The sequence below is a fragment of the Equus asinus genome, chromosome 23 (assembly GCF_041296235.1).
Source record: "Equus asinus isolate D_3611 breed Donkey chromosome 23, EquAss-T2T_v2, whole genome shotgun sequence".
Taxonomy (NCBI): Eukaryota; Metazoa; Chordata; class Mammalia; order Perissodactyla; family Equidae; genus Equus; species Equus asinus.
The window spans coordinates 47,169,505-47,185,713 of NC_091812.1; the positions used below are offsets into that span (position 1 = coordinate 47,169,505).

Consider the following 16,209-nt stretch of genomic DNA (forward strand, 5'->3'; position numbering starts at 1 on the left):
TTCCTTTTTCCCTTCCTCCCTCCTTCCCTTCTTCCCTTCCTTCCTTTTTCTTTCTAGATGACAATTTTTATCAAATGTTAAATGAGATAAATAACAATCACATCAATTGGAAGAACATTTATTTTCCAAATTCTCAGACCTAGAACAGCATCTGATACATGTTAAGAGCTCAATAAATATTTGTTAATTATCAATATTAGTTATTGGGTGAGATGCATTGGGTATGATAGAGAAAGGCTGAAGAGGCATAGAAACCCTTGTCCCTGGTTTCAAAGAGTAAACACATGAACATAACAAGTCATTCAAAACCTACCTGGAATTTAAGATAATAAAGAGGAATACATAGCATACATTACAAAAATGGTAAATCAGATTAGCTCTTCCACTGAAGGAGGTAGGAAGACGGGCTTTCAATATGAGTTATCATGTCTGTATACAAATGAGAGTTGACAAATGTAAATTACCTGCCAAGAAACAATGGATAGTGGATCTATCACAACTGCAGACATTTCAACAAAGCAAAGGATGCTACACTAGGATTGGCCACATAGTAATTTGCATAGCAACTAAGATTCATTTTGATAGCCCTTTAGAGTTCACTTGCAACAAAAGTACGTATTCTTTGCCCCAAGCCATACCCAATTTTTCTATATTTTTATGATTTTTTTTAAGATTTAAAAAAAAATTTTTCCTTTTTCTCCCAAAGGCCCCCGGTACATAGTTGTGTATTTTTAGTTGTGGGTCCTTCTGGTTGTGGCATGTGGGATGCTGCCTCAGCATGGCTTGATGAGTGGTGCCATGCCTGCACCCAGGATCAAATTGGCAAAACCCCGGGCTGCTGAAACACAGCGTGCGAACTTAACCACTCGGCCATGGGGCCGGCCCCTGTATTTTCATGATTTTTAACTGAATAAAAATCTATAGATACGCAAGAATTTTTATAGATATTCAAGACTCCAAAAATAATTCATCACAGAAGAATTAGAATCGCTATTTTTTCCCTTGAAGGCTAATTGTCCCACTTTTCTACCTAGCATGTCATTTTACTCAGATCAAAGATTCCTTTATGATTTTCCACTTATGTTATAGAAAATTGTTATGTTATGTTACAGAAAAACTCATATTCCCACTAATATTATCAGATAAAGAGGCTGATGTCAGTTCCATTAGTTGGAAAAACAGAAAAGACATTTTTTTTTCCCCTGCTGAGGAATATTAGCTCTGAGCTAATATCTGTGCCAATCTTTCCTCTATTTTGTATGTGGGTTGTTGCCACAGCATGTCTGACAAGTGGTATAGGTCTGTGCCCAGGATCCAAACCTGTAAACCTGGGCTGCTGAAGTGGAGAGTGCTGAACTTAACCACTAGGCCATGGGGCTGCCCCCAAAAAAGATATATATATATATATTTTGAGATGGGCCCTGAGCTAAGATCTGTTGCCAATCTTCCTCTCTTTTTTTTTTCTCTCCAAAGCCCCAGTACAAAGCTGTTTATCCTAGTTGCAGGTCATTCTAGTTCCTCCATGTGGGATGCCACCACAGCATGGCTTGAGGAATGGTGCGTAGGTCTGTGCCTAGGATCTGAACCGGCAAACCCTGGACCCCTGAAGTGGAGTGCATGAACTTAACCACTCAGCCATGGGGCTGGCTCCCAAAAAAGACATTTTTAAATGTAGGTAGCCACCATGCTACACAGGGTTAAAATGGCAAAGGAGACCTTGGCCCATGAAGATGAGACTAACGTCTAACCAACTTCAGGTCAGCCTAACCATCACTTCCAAGTGGAAACTTTGCTGCCTCTTCCCCAGACACGAGGCCTCTAGTTATTGGTTACTTTTCCTTATAGAACACTGAACACTTGACATTCATTAATTATTAGCAATCATTGAATGCTTGCTCTTCCCAATAGGCCATAATCTGCCTGACTGGCGATAGAGCCTGTGTTTGCTCACCACCATATTTCCAGTCTGACACTCAGGATGCCTTCTATAAACATTCTTATGTAGTAAGAAAAAGAAAGTAAGGCTCCTTTCTCTTTCAGTCAAGGTCCCTGTATTACATGAAGGTCATTCAACTGCACATGATAAGCATCCAACTTGAACTGCTTTAAATTTAAAAAGATAATAAGGCTTATAGGCCAATAGGTTCATAAAACCAATCCTTGGAAAGGCAGTCCTAGACACAATACCCCTTACCTTCCTTTCAAGACATTCCAAGGAAGGATTCCAATTGACTCAGCATAGTCATGTATCAGCACCTTGGACTAAACACTTTAGCTAGAAGGATGTGGTCTTAATTGGGCCAACCTGAGTCCAGTGACCACCTCTGTGGCCGAGGTCGGTGTAGGGCACTGTTTCCTAGCCCCACCAGCCATAACCCTGTGTTGTGGGCAAGCAGAAAGTAGTAAGAAGGGTGGGGAAGATGCTGAACACACACAATGATGCTCACAAAGTCTCCCAGCCTGGTCTGGAGGAAGATGGGGCATTTCCACAGTTCCGGATTATCACTAGCAGCAGCCTTGGTATGGGCAGCTGTTATTTCATTTTATTTAAGAGCTGTATGGATTCATGACAGCTCAAATTACCATTTCTATCTCTATTGACTCTTTCCTGAGGAACAAGTATGCCCATAGGCCAATAGCAATATTACAATTTAATTCCAAGAGTACCTCCAATATAGTTAGTTTTGATTGACTGACTTTGAAAATAATGCATACATCAGGCTTTGTTTTGAGGAAATCTGAGGGAGCAGGAGTGGCCATAGGGTTAGGGGCAAAAAGTGTTCTCCTACTTCATTCGTAAGAATGCTTTATCGCTCCTCTATGTGAAAGCACAGAGTGGCCAGTAATATCTGATTCTTTGGGGACTCTGGAACTCCCTGCTGTTTTCCTGTGTGCTAAGGATGTTTTCTCATGCTAAAGCTACACAAGTAAATCAAGCCCTCTCACACAGGGCTGTGGACCACGGGACTGATGTTTTTCTTTGTAAGTTATACTTTGAGCCCACATATGGATGCACGTGAAGCATCAATTTTTCCCCTTTCTTACTTCGCATGTTGAGTCAGGCCTCTTTTCTGTTTACACAAGGACAGAAGAAAAGTTGGAAGAAGGTAAAGGGTCACTGGGCCCATTATCCTGGCTGTCTACGTTTTTCTCTCGCCATTTCCTCTCATCCATCATTGTCCTCCCTAGAAACTCATCTATATCCCTTGAGCTTCGATTATTTTTCCTCGGTAATGCCCCTTTTAGGGGACCTATTTTAAGATCATTATGTTCTCTGCAAAGCAGTTTTGCCAGAACTTTCCTGTTGATCCCAATTTTCTGTCTACTCGGATTCTGTTTTCGTAGTTCAGGCCGTGTAGGGAATATTTGCATTCTTTCTGATTGTGGGGAACTGCGCAGTAATCTTACACCATATGTATTTTTATATTGAAAGCCATAAGATCTTTATTTTGCATTCCTTAGCCATGAGCCATCATCCACTTCCCATCCTCCACAAGGGCAAGCCAGGCAGGCATGCAGATCCTGGGGAATTCCCAGAGAAGCCTGGGAAGGGGTCTTTTTCTCTCTCATTTTGGCATGGGGGGGGGGGTTATGCCTGTTTGTTTACTTTGGGATAAACATTTTTAAGTTCTAGTGTCTCCAGCTGTCTAACTCTCAGGTACTTCATGCTCAGGACACTGATGTCATGGGTGTTTTAGTTAAAACATAAGCACAGGGCCCGAGGGAGTTAGAAAGGGCCCAGTTAGGAAACAAATCAGATATAGAAAGACTTTTGCCTTACCACTTTGCTTTTCTCACTAAATGAATATGGGATGGAGGGGTGGAGGGGTTCACTGCTTGTGGGGACAAGGGATTTTCAGCACCTTTCATTCTTGTGTTCTGCAGAACACCGTTCCCAGGAGCTGTGAAAAAAGTGTTCCATGGTCAAATAAGTTTGGGAAACAGCATCTCAGAATTCACAGAACACAGTAGCATACTAAAGGCTCTGATGGTTTCACATTAAATGACCTTTTTAACTTTAACCCAGCATTCCCTAAACTTATTGAGCTTGAAACACTTGCCACAGTTTACTCAGAGGTGACCTGCAGAACGACATTCCTTGGACTACCCAATTAGAAGACAAAGAAATATAGTTCTGTTATCTTAAAACTGATATGCTCTTTGTAGATATTAAAGACATGAATTTCGTTTCCTTGTTAAATCATTGCTTCGTTGCATCTCTCAGCGATTGACTCAGAGGCAGAGTTCTGAGCATGGGTTCTTGACATGTTGAGCAAAATAATAGGCAAGAGAGACAGGCCTTACAGAGAGGGAAAGGGTTTTTAAAAACTCCTTTATGTCCAGTTGACATAACTGGGGGTTCAATCTGGTGGACTGGGTCGAATCTTGCATAAGGGACATCTAGGTAGGAAGAGGAAGTGGAGTGGAGAAGGGAAACCCACTCCCTGCAGTGCCAGCAGCATTAGGGGGACATTTAGGGAGAGAAAGGACAGAGGGTGTAATGATCACATCTGTTCCAACTTCCCCTTGTGAGCCCTTAGTCTGGAGTAGAGGGAGGAGAATTGGATAAATATGGAGTGCTCAAGTCCCCCGACTCCTGCCTAGAAGACCTGGGCTTTAGTCTGTGGTGTGAAAAGGCAGACTATTTGGAGTGAGTTTTACTGCTCTGCGATTGGTTTCTGTATGGCATGGATGACACCCACAAGTTCCCATGGCACTCAGATGAATTGAGAGTCTGTGAGTCTTCCATGGGGCCAGATAAGTCATGTGGCAGAGTATCCTTAGCACCTGAGAGAGCCAGGAGGAAGCCAAAACAGCCAGGAAGGGACTCTAGACCTTGACCAATGAGAGAGAAGTCAGAGCACAAGGTTTGCCACCAGCGCCTGCGGTATTTGCACCAGCAGGAATAGAGGGCAAAACAGGGACACTCTGGTCTGTGACGTGCTCATTCTGTTCCAACAAGATCACGTGAGCCCCACTGCCTGCCCCAACTGTGCACCTGAGGCCATCTGGTAGAGAATTTGGGGGAAAGGAGTAGAAATAAGATTGAACCATTAGTTAAAAAGACTAAGGGGATATTTACACTTGGGAATTGGACTAAAATTTCAACTGAATTGGACATTTAGATATTTCCTGCCTGTCTACCCATGGAATGGGGCTTACAGAAAGGTCAGATTGATAATAAACAGTATAAAGAGACTGCATTACTGCACTGGAGCCGTGGTAAGACCCAGCAGAAATGGGAATAAGGCTCCCTCCTTTCTGCTTATGCTCTTCCCCCAAAAGCCAGAAGAGGGAAGTGTATTGGTAGCAATCTCTTTAAAGACTACTCCTTGATCCCTTTTGGGTCTCCATGCCAAAGAGAAGCTCTCTCTAGACTCTCGAATAGGGGCTAAAGATTTGTGTGCCCTCTTATCATCCCCATGACTCTCCTTTTCTTAATCTTATCATGCTGGCTTGCAAGTGCCATGTGACTTACCTGTTTCTTCCATTAGCCTGAAAGCTCCATGAAGACAAAGATGTTGTCTGTTTTATATACTTTTGTCTTCTCTTTATCTATCACTAAACCTGGCATACGATAATAGTAATAATTACAGCCGTTATGATAATAATAGTCACGGTGAATACTTATACAGTACTTTCTCTGAACCAGACATTCTTCTAACTACTTTAGCTATACTAGCTCATTCAGTCCTCATAACCACCTTTTAAAATAGATACTATTATCACCCACATTTTATATATGGATAAACTGAGGCACAAAGAGGGTCAGTAACTTGCCCAAGGTCACCTAGCAAGTGAGTGGTAGAGCTGGAATTTAAACACAGCAGTCTGGCTCCGGAGCTCACATGTCTTACCACTAGACTAGAGTCCACTACTGCCAGACTGCACTGCACTAGACAACAGGGTACCATCCTCTACATTGTTACTCTGGGTGATGGGCTCATGGCTAATGGGCTTATTCTTGGAAGCAAATGTAGTCAGACTGACCTGAGAAGACCCTTCCAGGGGGCTGAGGGGACTCCCAGGATGACAGGAAGTAGAGAGCCCAACTTTATGGATAGGACAGGGAGTGTGAACAGGATGTAGGAGGAGAAAAAGGTGATGGATGAGTGGATGGTTGGAGAACCTGGGGGAGAGTAGAGGACACAGTTAGAAGCTGGTTTAAGTGGGAATATTTTTTTTTTTTTGCTGGGAAAGATTTGCCCTGAGCTAACATCTGTTGCCAATATTCTTCTTTTTTTTTCCCTCCCCAAAGCCTCAGTACATAGTTGTATATTCTGGCTGTAGGTCCTTCTAGTTCTTCTATATGACCCGCCACAACCACAGCACAGCTACTGACAGACGAATGATGTGGTTCCATGTCCGGGAACTGAACCTGGGCCACTGAAGAAGAGCGTGTTGAACTTTAACCACCAGGCCATGAGGGCTGGCTCCAAGTGGGAAATTTGAAAGAGACAGAGATATGACTAAAGGAGATTTTTGGATAAATTTCTAGTTGCGGCAGTCTCTAGAATTCTCACACCACCCCTTCTAGAAAACCTTTTTATTATTTTTAATTTGGCTCTTTTTCAGTAAGACATCTTCCTGAGCCTGGGCTACATGGCGTTCCAGAACTGATTCAGGGTTTGCAGGCCGTTTGTGCGGTGCGTGAGTTCACTGCTGCAGCCTCAACCCTGTCTGTGGATCTCTTGGGGGAAGAATGAGGAGAAACGGCTACGGTGGGAGCTTGAAAACAGCTGTATTTAGGATTTCTGATCAAGTTCCCTCCTGTTTTGGAGTTTGGGATAAATGTATTCAAGAAACTGTGAAAGAGAAAGAGGGAAAGAAAGGATGAGATGGTGCGGAAATAAGAATAAGAGAAAGTGAGAGAGGATGTAGAAAAACCTGCGTCTTTGATTTGTATGGTGTGATTTCTGAAATTGTTCCAGCCTCTACATAAATCTACAGGATTTATGTGGCTTCATTAATCACACTTTCTTTTGAAATGGAATTTTCTGTCTCCAAGCCTTTGAACGTTGATATCCAAATACAACATATTCTTTTAAAATCACCTCTGGATAAAGACAAGACTGTTGAGGTAATTCCCCCAGATTGTAGGTGGAGTTTGTTTGGTCCTCAGATCTTGATGATAATATACTGAAAAGAGAAGCCCCCTTCAGAGAACAGAAGAGTCCTGGTACAATTGGGATCCCAGTTGCAGACAGCCTGAGCCAGGAATCGGGGGAGAAAAAAATGAAAGAAAAAGAGTCCCTTGTCTTTGATGAACAACAAACAGTGCCATCTAGTGGCAATTTATGTTTATCTTGGAGTCAGCTTGACCATGACCCTGCCTAGCTCTTTGCTCATTATTCAACCACCTGGAAAACAAGTTCACCTTTCTGGCGGCAACGTGACCTGAAATCAAATGGCAGAGTCAGGTGAAGACACGAGTGCCTTAAAGCTGCTTCAACCAGGGCTGAACCCAGGTGTGGTTTTTTGGGTTGACTTTTGAATGCTGGGAAGTCTACACAAACAGCAAAACAAAGAGAGTGTTCCTAGGAAGGGATGGGAGGGAAGGGGACACTGTCACTGTCATTGGGATCCACACTAGATATACATCACCCTCATACTATGTATCTCATATTATCTAACCCTCATATTCTCCCTGTTTTGCTAATGAACCAAAGCACAAAGAGGTCAAGTCCAAAGTCAAATTGTCAGGAGCCGCAGGGGTGGGACCTGAATCCAAGTCTGCTTAGAAAACTTTCGTCTCTGACTCAGCTTTTGTGGGAATTTTCCTCACCAGTGACCTCCCTGGAAGGCCCACGTTTCCAGGCCTTGTCACACGTCTTCAGCCTTTCAGGGCAACGTGGCTGAGATAAGTAACAACACCCTAGAACAGGTTGGGACATTGGAAGGATCTTCAGTGTCTCAGGCTTCCTACTGGCTGAGCTCCAGAGAGAAGACACCGCCCACACATCACCTCCCAATGCTCAGATCCTGTGGATGAAGCTGCAGCAGCTGATGGTGGATAGTGCTCTCTTTTTGCAAAGTCACCACCAACTGCACCTCCTGGGGACACCTCTGCTCCAGTGAGCTGGGCCTTAAGAACCTCCCACCCCCACAATGGGGCCTGTAGCAACAACCCAACCATCCTTTCTGCCCAGCACTGCTCCCTTAAAGTGAATTCCATCCATTCAGATTTGGTTCCAAGAAGTCATTTTCTATGCATTAGTGTATTTTTATTACACAAAAACAAACTTAAACTATATTCTTTATAATTTACAGAATACATAGATGTTGATTTTTAAATAATACTCATTTTATTTATTACTAATTTACTTTAAGCTACTTAATTTATGACTTGATTAGAAAAATAAATGTTAATTTCTTTTATGAAAGTTCACTTACATATGGGCTAGAAAATATTGGAATACAAACTCTCATCAAAACAACAGGTTAATGGTGGAGATTAAGAAGATAGCTCTGGGGCAGGTCCAGTGGTGTGGTGGGTAAGTTTGCAGGTTCCACTTCGGCAGCCCAGGGTTCACAGGTTCAGAACCCTGGGTGTGGACCTAGCATGGCTTGTCAAACCATGCTGTGGAAGCATCCTACATAAAATAGAGGAAGATTGCCACAGACGTTAGCTCAGCGACAATCTTCCTCAAGCAAAAAGAGGAAGATTGGCAACAGATGTTAGCTCAGGGCCACTCCTCCTCATAAAAAAAAAAAAAAGAAGAAGATGGCTCTGCCCTATTATTTTGAAGAGAGCAAGAAAGAGGCATTCAGCTAAAGCCATAAACTTATGGTAATACAGCAAGCATATGCAGGTCTGAATTTTTAATTTAGTTACTCAATTACAATTACATAGGTAAAATTTTTTGCTTGAGCAAACTCTAATAGACTACCTCAGTTACACCAACACGAGAGACATAAAGTAATAGCTTATAAAGAGAATTAAAACTTCCTCTTTTGAAGATGGGCATGGATGGTAGCTCAGGGCCAATCTTCCTCAGCAAAAAGAGGAGGATTGGCAGTGGATGTTAGCTCAGGGATAATCTTCCTGAAAAAGAAAAAAAAAACGCCAGTTCCTCTTCTATTTTAGTTGACTCCCAAAAAAAGAAGATCTTCTGACTTTTCAATACACAAATGACTTCACAGTTTGAATGAACAAATCTGGGGGGGATAACAATGTCATTGATTGGTGAAAACTATAGCTGTTAAAGCCACGTGATCGAAAAAAGAATTCTGTCAGTACGTTAATGTTTCATCATTAATGTTAAAAATTTTTCAGGGAATCTAGTCTAACCTTTGCCCTGAAATGCTTTAAAGTTGACATTTTGGAGAGACGATTTTTGAAAGATTATATCAGAGTCACTCTGGTTTTTCATCAGCAAATATTGGCTTTGGTGTAAAATGTAGACAATGTGAGCACGGAAATGATAATGGGGTCTGTTGAATATTTGTAAAATTCTTTTTACAAAGTTAAAAGCAGGTATTATTTCAAAGTTAATGTAATTAAAAATTAGAATTAATTCCCTCTAATAACTCAGGTTTTGACATTTCTAAAAACCAACTCGATGTGGAGTTGGTTTTAGAACAAAAACCCCATGTATTTTAACATCATTATGAAGACCAATAGGAAACCCAGTGTCAACAAACTCTTTGTAGATGACAACAACCATTGATTTTTATGACCTTCGGTCGTGGTAGCCATATGGAGAGGGAGTAAGCCAGGATGGCAACTTGGGTAAGATCTGGTCGTTCAGTCTATTCTGATTTGTGCTACCCCTGTGTAGAGTCTATCACTTTTTTAACTTTTGGAACCCACGGTGAGGAGCCCTTTTCCTAACGGAAATCTCACTCTCTAGTTTCTACCAGTGGAGGCTGGATGGAGGATGAGGGTACTATGCAGCCTAGAACAAATATTATCTGCTGTGTCCCTACCGGGTGCCCATGTTTCATTTCTATGATGAGCCTCTGTACTAGTGATTTTTGCTTATTTGTTTGCATGTTATTCTTTTAATTCTTGCATTAACCCCCCACCTCCTTTCCTCCCCCCCCCCCCGTGATTGCTTAGATAACTTGCCCAAGTTCAAGAGGATTTTTGTTGGCAGAGTCGGATGATTTTGCACTCTTTCCTGGCCAAGCTGGGAGAGCGTCATCCAGGACAAGAAGGCCCCCCCTGGCGGAGACAGAGGAGAAAGAACATGAGGTGCTCCCTTCGTTCAAGCAGTTGCTCTGTGTCCCTAAGCTCCAGGTGGAGTCCAGACTAATTGTCATGTTCTGACCCTTCTCACCCCACGATTGGTTTTTATTTTTCACAAGGTAGGAAAGATGTTAATAGTTTGGGAACTGAACTCATGAGTTTGTGAAAGCAGACAGCCACCAAATGGTGTACTCTTGTAATGCAATGGGAAAAACTTCCTAGGGAGACAACTGAGGTGGCTCCAGGGCTGGCAACTCATCAGTCTGTGACTGGCCTCAAGCCAAGAGAAGGGCTGTCTTTGTGCTGTCTGACTCTATCCTCATGGACATAGCTGATTGCTCCAGTGATGGACACCTGACCAAGACCAAGCCAATCACATCCTTCCTGGGATTTTTTTGTTTTTGAGGAAGATTAGCCCTGAGCTAACATCTGCTGCCAATCCTCCTCTTTTTGCTGGGGAAGGCTGGCTCTGAGCTAACATCTGTGCCCATCTTCCTCTACTTTATACATGGGCTGCCTATCACAGTATGGCTTGCCACACGGTGCCATGTCCGCACCCGGGATCCGAACCAATCAACCCCGGGCCGCGGAAGCAGAACGTGCGCACTTAACTGCTGCGCCACCTGACTGGCCCCCTTCCTGGGGTTTTTTTGAACAGTAACTTTTGAACTCCCATGGTAGGCAAAGCCATAAAGTATAACAAGCAGGGATTGCTGCTGGCTGCTGTGTTTCCTGTCACGTAGAAGTGAGTTTCAGAGGATAAAAGTAACATTCAGAAAAAATGTGGGATGAGATGGAGAGCGTGTCCAGATCATCTTTAATAACCTGGTTCTAATTGTTTCTGACTCCCCCTTGTACTCGTGCCTGGGTACAAACCTCTCTTTAAATCAGGACACGTTATGTTTCTGTCACCTGCAACCACTGAGTTCTGCCTGACACAATCTCCCTCCTCAAATGATTAATTCACTGCATTTTCAGTCTCCTACTAAAACACAAATAGCCTTGGATGGGCTTATTCTGTTGGCTGTTTTTAACTAAAGAGAAATTGCAATTCAGCTGCCTCCTTAGAAGCATTATTAGTACCAGCCAGCTGAGAAATCCTCGCAGACTTGACGCAGAGGCCAGGCTAGACCCTTTGGAGAAGGGGAGGCAGAATTTGTGGGGAATATGGGGAGAGGGTGGGGGTATTAGGAAACAAGCCAAAGGAAGAAGAGACCTCAGAGTGGAAAATGGTCTTGAAAGTGAGTCTTAGAGGAAACAATAAACACATTTTTTTTTTACTTCATGGTATTCTGAAGCCAATCTTTTGGGGCCCATAATCAAACAGAAACTGCTTCTTTTTTGGAAGAGAGGAGTGATATTCATGGCCGTTTTTCTAGACTATTATTTCTAAGAATTCACTGACTCTGAAAGAACTTAACAGATTCTGTGCCTACCCTCGGAACATTTTTTTGGGAAAATTTTTAGTATTGTGTATATAACAAACATGCGTTTTTGCTAGACCATCCGTGAAACAGGGGCTAGAGGCATTAAAAAGTGCATTCTAGTGAGCCCTTATTAAGAACATGGTGGGCTATAATTTTAGAGCCGTAAACCTCATTATAATATACTTATATTTGACATTTTCAGGCTGTATTTTTCATGTTTTTAAGTCCTGGAGAAAGGCCCATTAAAGCTGTGTTACATTAATCCAACATTTACCATTTATAATCCAAACATCAGTCTTTTGGAAAATGTCATTAAAAAAGTTTCGCCATATATGGACATTATTTATTGCTTAAGCCTCATTGTCTACTTATAATATGCCCTTTATCAGACCCAAATGCCCACTTCAGAGAATTTTGTTTTGAGCAACAACTGGCTTCTTACATTATCCAATGATGCAGGAAAGTTAAATTACAGCCAGTTCATATCATAGAAACAAAATGTTTCCTGCAATTACTGATAAGGGACAGTTCATTTTCTCTCTGTCATCCTGAAAAAAAACCTCCTAACAACAATTCATGCCTGGTTAAACAGGATTTCCACATCTACTGCTGACATCTTTCCAAATAATTCAGGGTTGTTATTACTGTACAGCCCTGGCAAGGCTCAAAAGCAAGCAGACTCGACGAGTCTGCTCCAAGCAGAGCTTAAGTAGTTGTAATTAATAATAATTACATGCCCACTACACTCCAGTTTTATCATATTATCCGTCAATGCAAATAAAAAAACCCACACACAACACACTCGCAACAGGATGAGTGTATTACTAAAGCCACTCTAAAGTTTAAAATATTTGTAGCAGTTTCTGTTTTATTGATTTTCATTATTGTATGTCTGGTTGCAAAACGTTGTTTGGAGGGAGTACAGCTTGGGACCACCGTTGGTCTTTTCCAAAAGCCTTCTCCCCTCCTGCCGTGACTCGGATTCGAACCGAGGTTGCTGCGGCCACAACGCAGAGTACTAACCACTATACGATCACGGCGAGCCACAGGAGAGCTGCATGCTCAGCTTCCTTTAGCAGCTATTGCAATATGAAAATTTGTGGAAACACTGCCATCTATTGCCTAAATATGTACATTTTTTCTTAACATTGGGAAAGAGGAGCAGTGTTTCCATAATCTAATTATTTAGAGGAACAATGACAAAGTGCCTGAGCTTGAAACCAATGTTGTCTTCTTGGCTGATTGGGGAAATTGTATTAGGTGAGAATCACGGGATTCATTGTCCAGGAAATGGTAATCAAACAACTCAGAGAAACGATTCTGGTGACTCATGCTTCCTATTTTTAACCAATAATGAATATAGACTTCCCACCCCCAACAATTATATTGCAGTGAGTGACATATGACTCTGAGCCTCTTTTGTGGTGTCTCCACTACTAGTCTTATTTCCATGTGCTTAGGCAGCACAGCCATAAAAAATATGACAAGAACAAAATGGCCTGAGGATGGGGAGAATCAGAAAGACTTGTTTCTCCTATTAGAGGAAGCCAGACGGAATATGCCTGACTGAGGAAGGCCCCCTTTCAAACCCATTAGCCCCTAAAGCTATTTTTTTCCCCAAGAATATATGGGTCCTAAAGCCACAATAATCTCAAAAAAAAAAAAAAAAAATCTTCTCAACAACATTAGCAACCCACCACACCAAGAAACTGGATTGTTCCATGCTGAATAAGTTTCATGGGATAATTTTTAATGAATTTCTGTGTTATAAAAATTAAAGCAGTCTGCATAAGATATTTCAAGGGCTGAAAAGCTCAAAAGAAAACACACAGAAAAACCTATTTCTAAGCAATGGATGGTTATCGGGTGTCTCCTTTAAGCCTCTGACAGAGAGGACCTGGGAGCAGCTGGGGCTACCTGGTCTCGCGTATGGGGTAGCAAGAACCAATCCATCTTTGAGTGGGTACCAATAGCTCCAGGGCTTCTAGAAGGAGCATATTTCTGAAGAGGAAAGCTTGAAACACAAATGGTCACTTTCTCCCTCCACTTTGATCATCTACAGCCCCTTCTATTTTCCTTCAAACTCTCATAAATCCATTTTCCTTCCAGGATCACATACTCCGAGTTCCTGAACCTTATACATTCCATGCTGGAACCAAGGTAGAGTGCTCTCTGGCCTGAACAGGAAGACAGTCATGTGAATCTGCTAAGAGACCACTGTGGCAAGGGGGCAAAGCAAAGCTCCTGATTGGCCAAGAGCAGTTTCCCAAAGTACCATCATTTGTGTACTCATTCATAATTTTTGCTATGGGCATGTGCCAAGTGAACAATAAGGGAAACATGTTTAAGAAGTCAACTCACAGAGTACAAATCGTGGAAACAGACCACCTAGATTCTAATTTTGGCTCTGTCACTTATGAACTGGGGGAGCGTGGGCTGTTCATTTAACCTCTGTACCTCAGTTTTCTCATCTGTAAAGTGGAGATAATAACAGTACCTACTTCATAGGATTGTTGTGAGGATTAAATAGGTTATTACACGCCAAAAACTGAAAATAGTCCCGTCACATAGTAAGCGCTGTAGAAATATTAGTTATATTATTGTTTAAATAAGTTTTTTGAAGGAAGTTTTATAACATTCTATATATTTAAAAAAACACAGCATGACATTCCATAGAGGTCACTATGAAATAAAATGTGAAAACAAAACAATATAATTAAACTCTAGCCACATACTCTGAGCCCTGAGCCCACGTTCTGCTCTCTGTTAAAAAGGGAAATTGACGAACAGTAGGAGAGTGTTAGAGACATATAGGCCTCTGATTGAGGCACCTCCTTGACTCATCTGAATATCCGGAAGAGATTTGAAGACAGAATAGCTTCTCTTCATAGTACTAAATCCTGTGACTCAATATGATGAAATGCCACAGTCACTACGCCTCCTTAACTTACTCCACACACTGTGTCTGTCAGGCTAGGTTATGCTAGGTGACAATGGCCAGATTTTAGTGGCTTAGAATAGGAAAGATTTTTCTCTCGTTTGTACTCCATGTTTGTTGCAGGGCCTTGCTCTGTGTCTGCACACTCAGGGACCCAGGCAAGAGAACAATTACTACCATGAACATTGCTCATTGCTTTGCAAATGGAAAGAGAGCTCTGGAGTGTCTAGAACCAGCAACTAAAAGGTCTTCTCACAACTCATTGGCTAGAGCATGTCACATGGCTCCACACTGCTACAAAAGCACCAGGAAGTGCACTTGGCCACGTGCCTGGAAGACAAGTTGGAAATCTTAGGTGAACAGCACTAATGACTTCCAGCTGTATCACTAGTGTGAAGCCCTGGCTTAGATAAATCTGGAACGCTGTATGACTAAACGCAGACATGACTAGGGAGCAAAACTCTGAACACTGCGGAGAGGTCCAGCTTCTGAGTGGGGTTCACCAGGTAAGGTAAGGCTCGGCTCTTCTTTGGCGTCTATCTGGGCTTCTCTCCTTTAGCCGATGACATCAGTCATCTTGTGGTTAGACTCTGACATATTCCTGCCTATTACAGCGGAATGGGCTTTTGAACAACTACCAGGCTTTTCTCCTGCCTATTCACTGTCTTCTTGGGGATATATGTTTGGATTTCTCCCACAAGCACCAATACCTACAACCCACTTCAAAGGGGAAAATTGATGGAATCAAAACATGGTTTCTGATGGCAATTCCAACTTCTCTGCAATCTGCCACCTCATTTTTATTTTTTCCGACTTTACTGTGTCAACTCCGATGTTATCACTCACCCACCAATTTATTACTCACAAATATTTGTTGAGGACCTTCTCTACTCTGGTCGTTTTTCTGGATCTTGAGGATTCAGTGGAGAAGAGAGATGTATCATGATTTCATGCAATTTACAGTCTAGTGAGATGAATAACAGATGAATGAACAGATACAATACTTGAGTTGGTGTCATGGAAAGGAATACATATAGACATATATTGCTTAAAGTTTTCAAATTAGGTGGAAGTAGAGAAATGCAGGAAGGCGTGGCACTGGGTGATGGGAGCCGGAGGGAGAGAGGAAGAGAGGGAGGGCAGAAGCGGGGAAAGGGAGACAGAGAGAGAGAGAGAAAGAGAGCGAGAGCTAGCAGCACCTTGATTCATCTGGATTCAAGTCCTTTCTCCAGCCCTTCTTCCTGTGTGACCTTGGACTAGTCATTAGACCTCTCTGTGTCTTTATTTCCTCATCAGGAAAGCAAAGGGAATTGAACTATATGAGCTCTCAGATTCTTTACATCTCCGATGTGCCATAAATTTAGTTTAGAAAAATACATTCACAAACAATAGCCAAATGTAAAAGTTTTGAAGGAAAAAACCTCAATCAAAACAGGTGAGTCATGTGGCTACCATAACCATCTTTAAGTTCACAGAAGCTGTCCTTTTGTCAGCATCTAAATGTCGTCATCCTTATTTGCCTGCCTATGACAACATATTTTAAATACATACGGGTTGGTCTCTAGATTTAAATTGGGTGTAAAGAGGAATTTCTTGCTTCTGGGGGGCATTTAGCTATGGAATTCACTCCTGAAGAAGACTGTGCACTTCCC

At 42.2% G+C, this 16,209-nt stretch overlaps 1 non-coding gene across 1 annotated transcript; it reads right to left on the bottom strand.

The window, feature by feature from the left end:
- Positions 1–12,587: 12,587 nt before the first annotated feature.
- TRNAH-GUG (transfer RNA histidin (anticodon GUG)) lies at positions 12,588–12,659 on the bottom strand. The gene has a single exon. It is a non-coding gene; the product is annotated as a tRNA-His (tRNA).
- Positions 12,660–16,209: the final 3,550 nt, after the last annotated feature.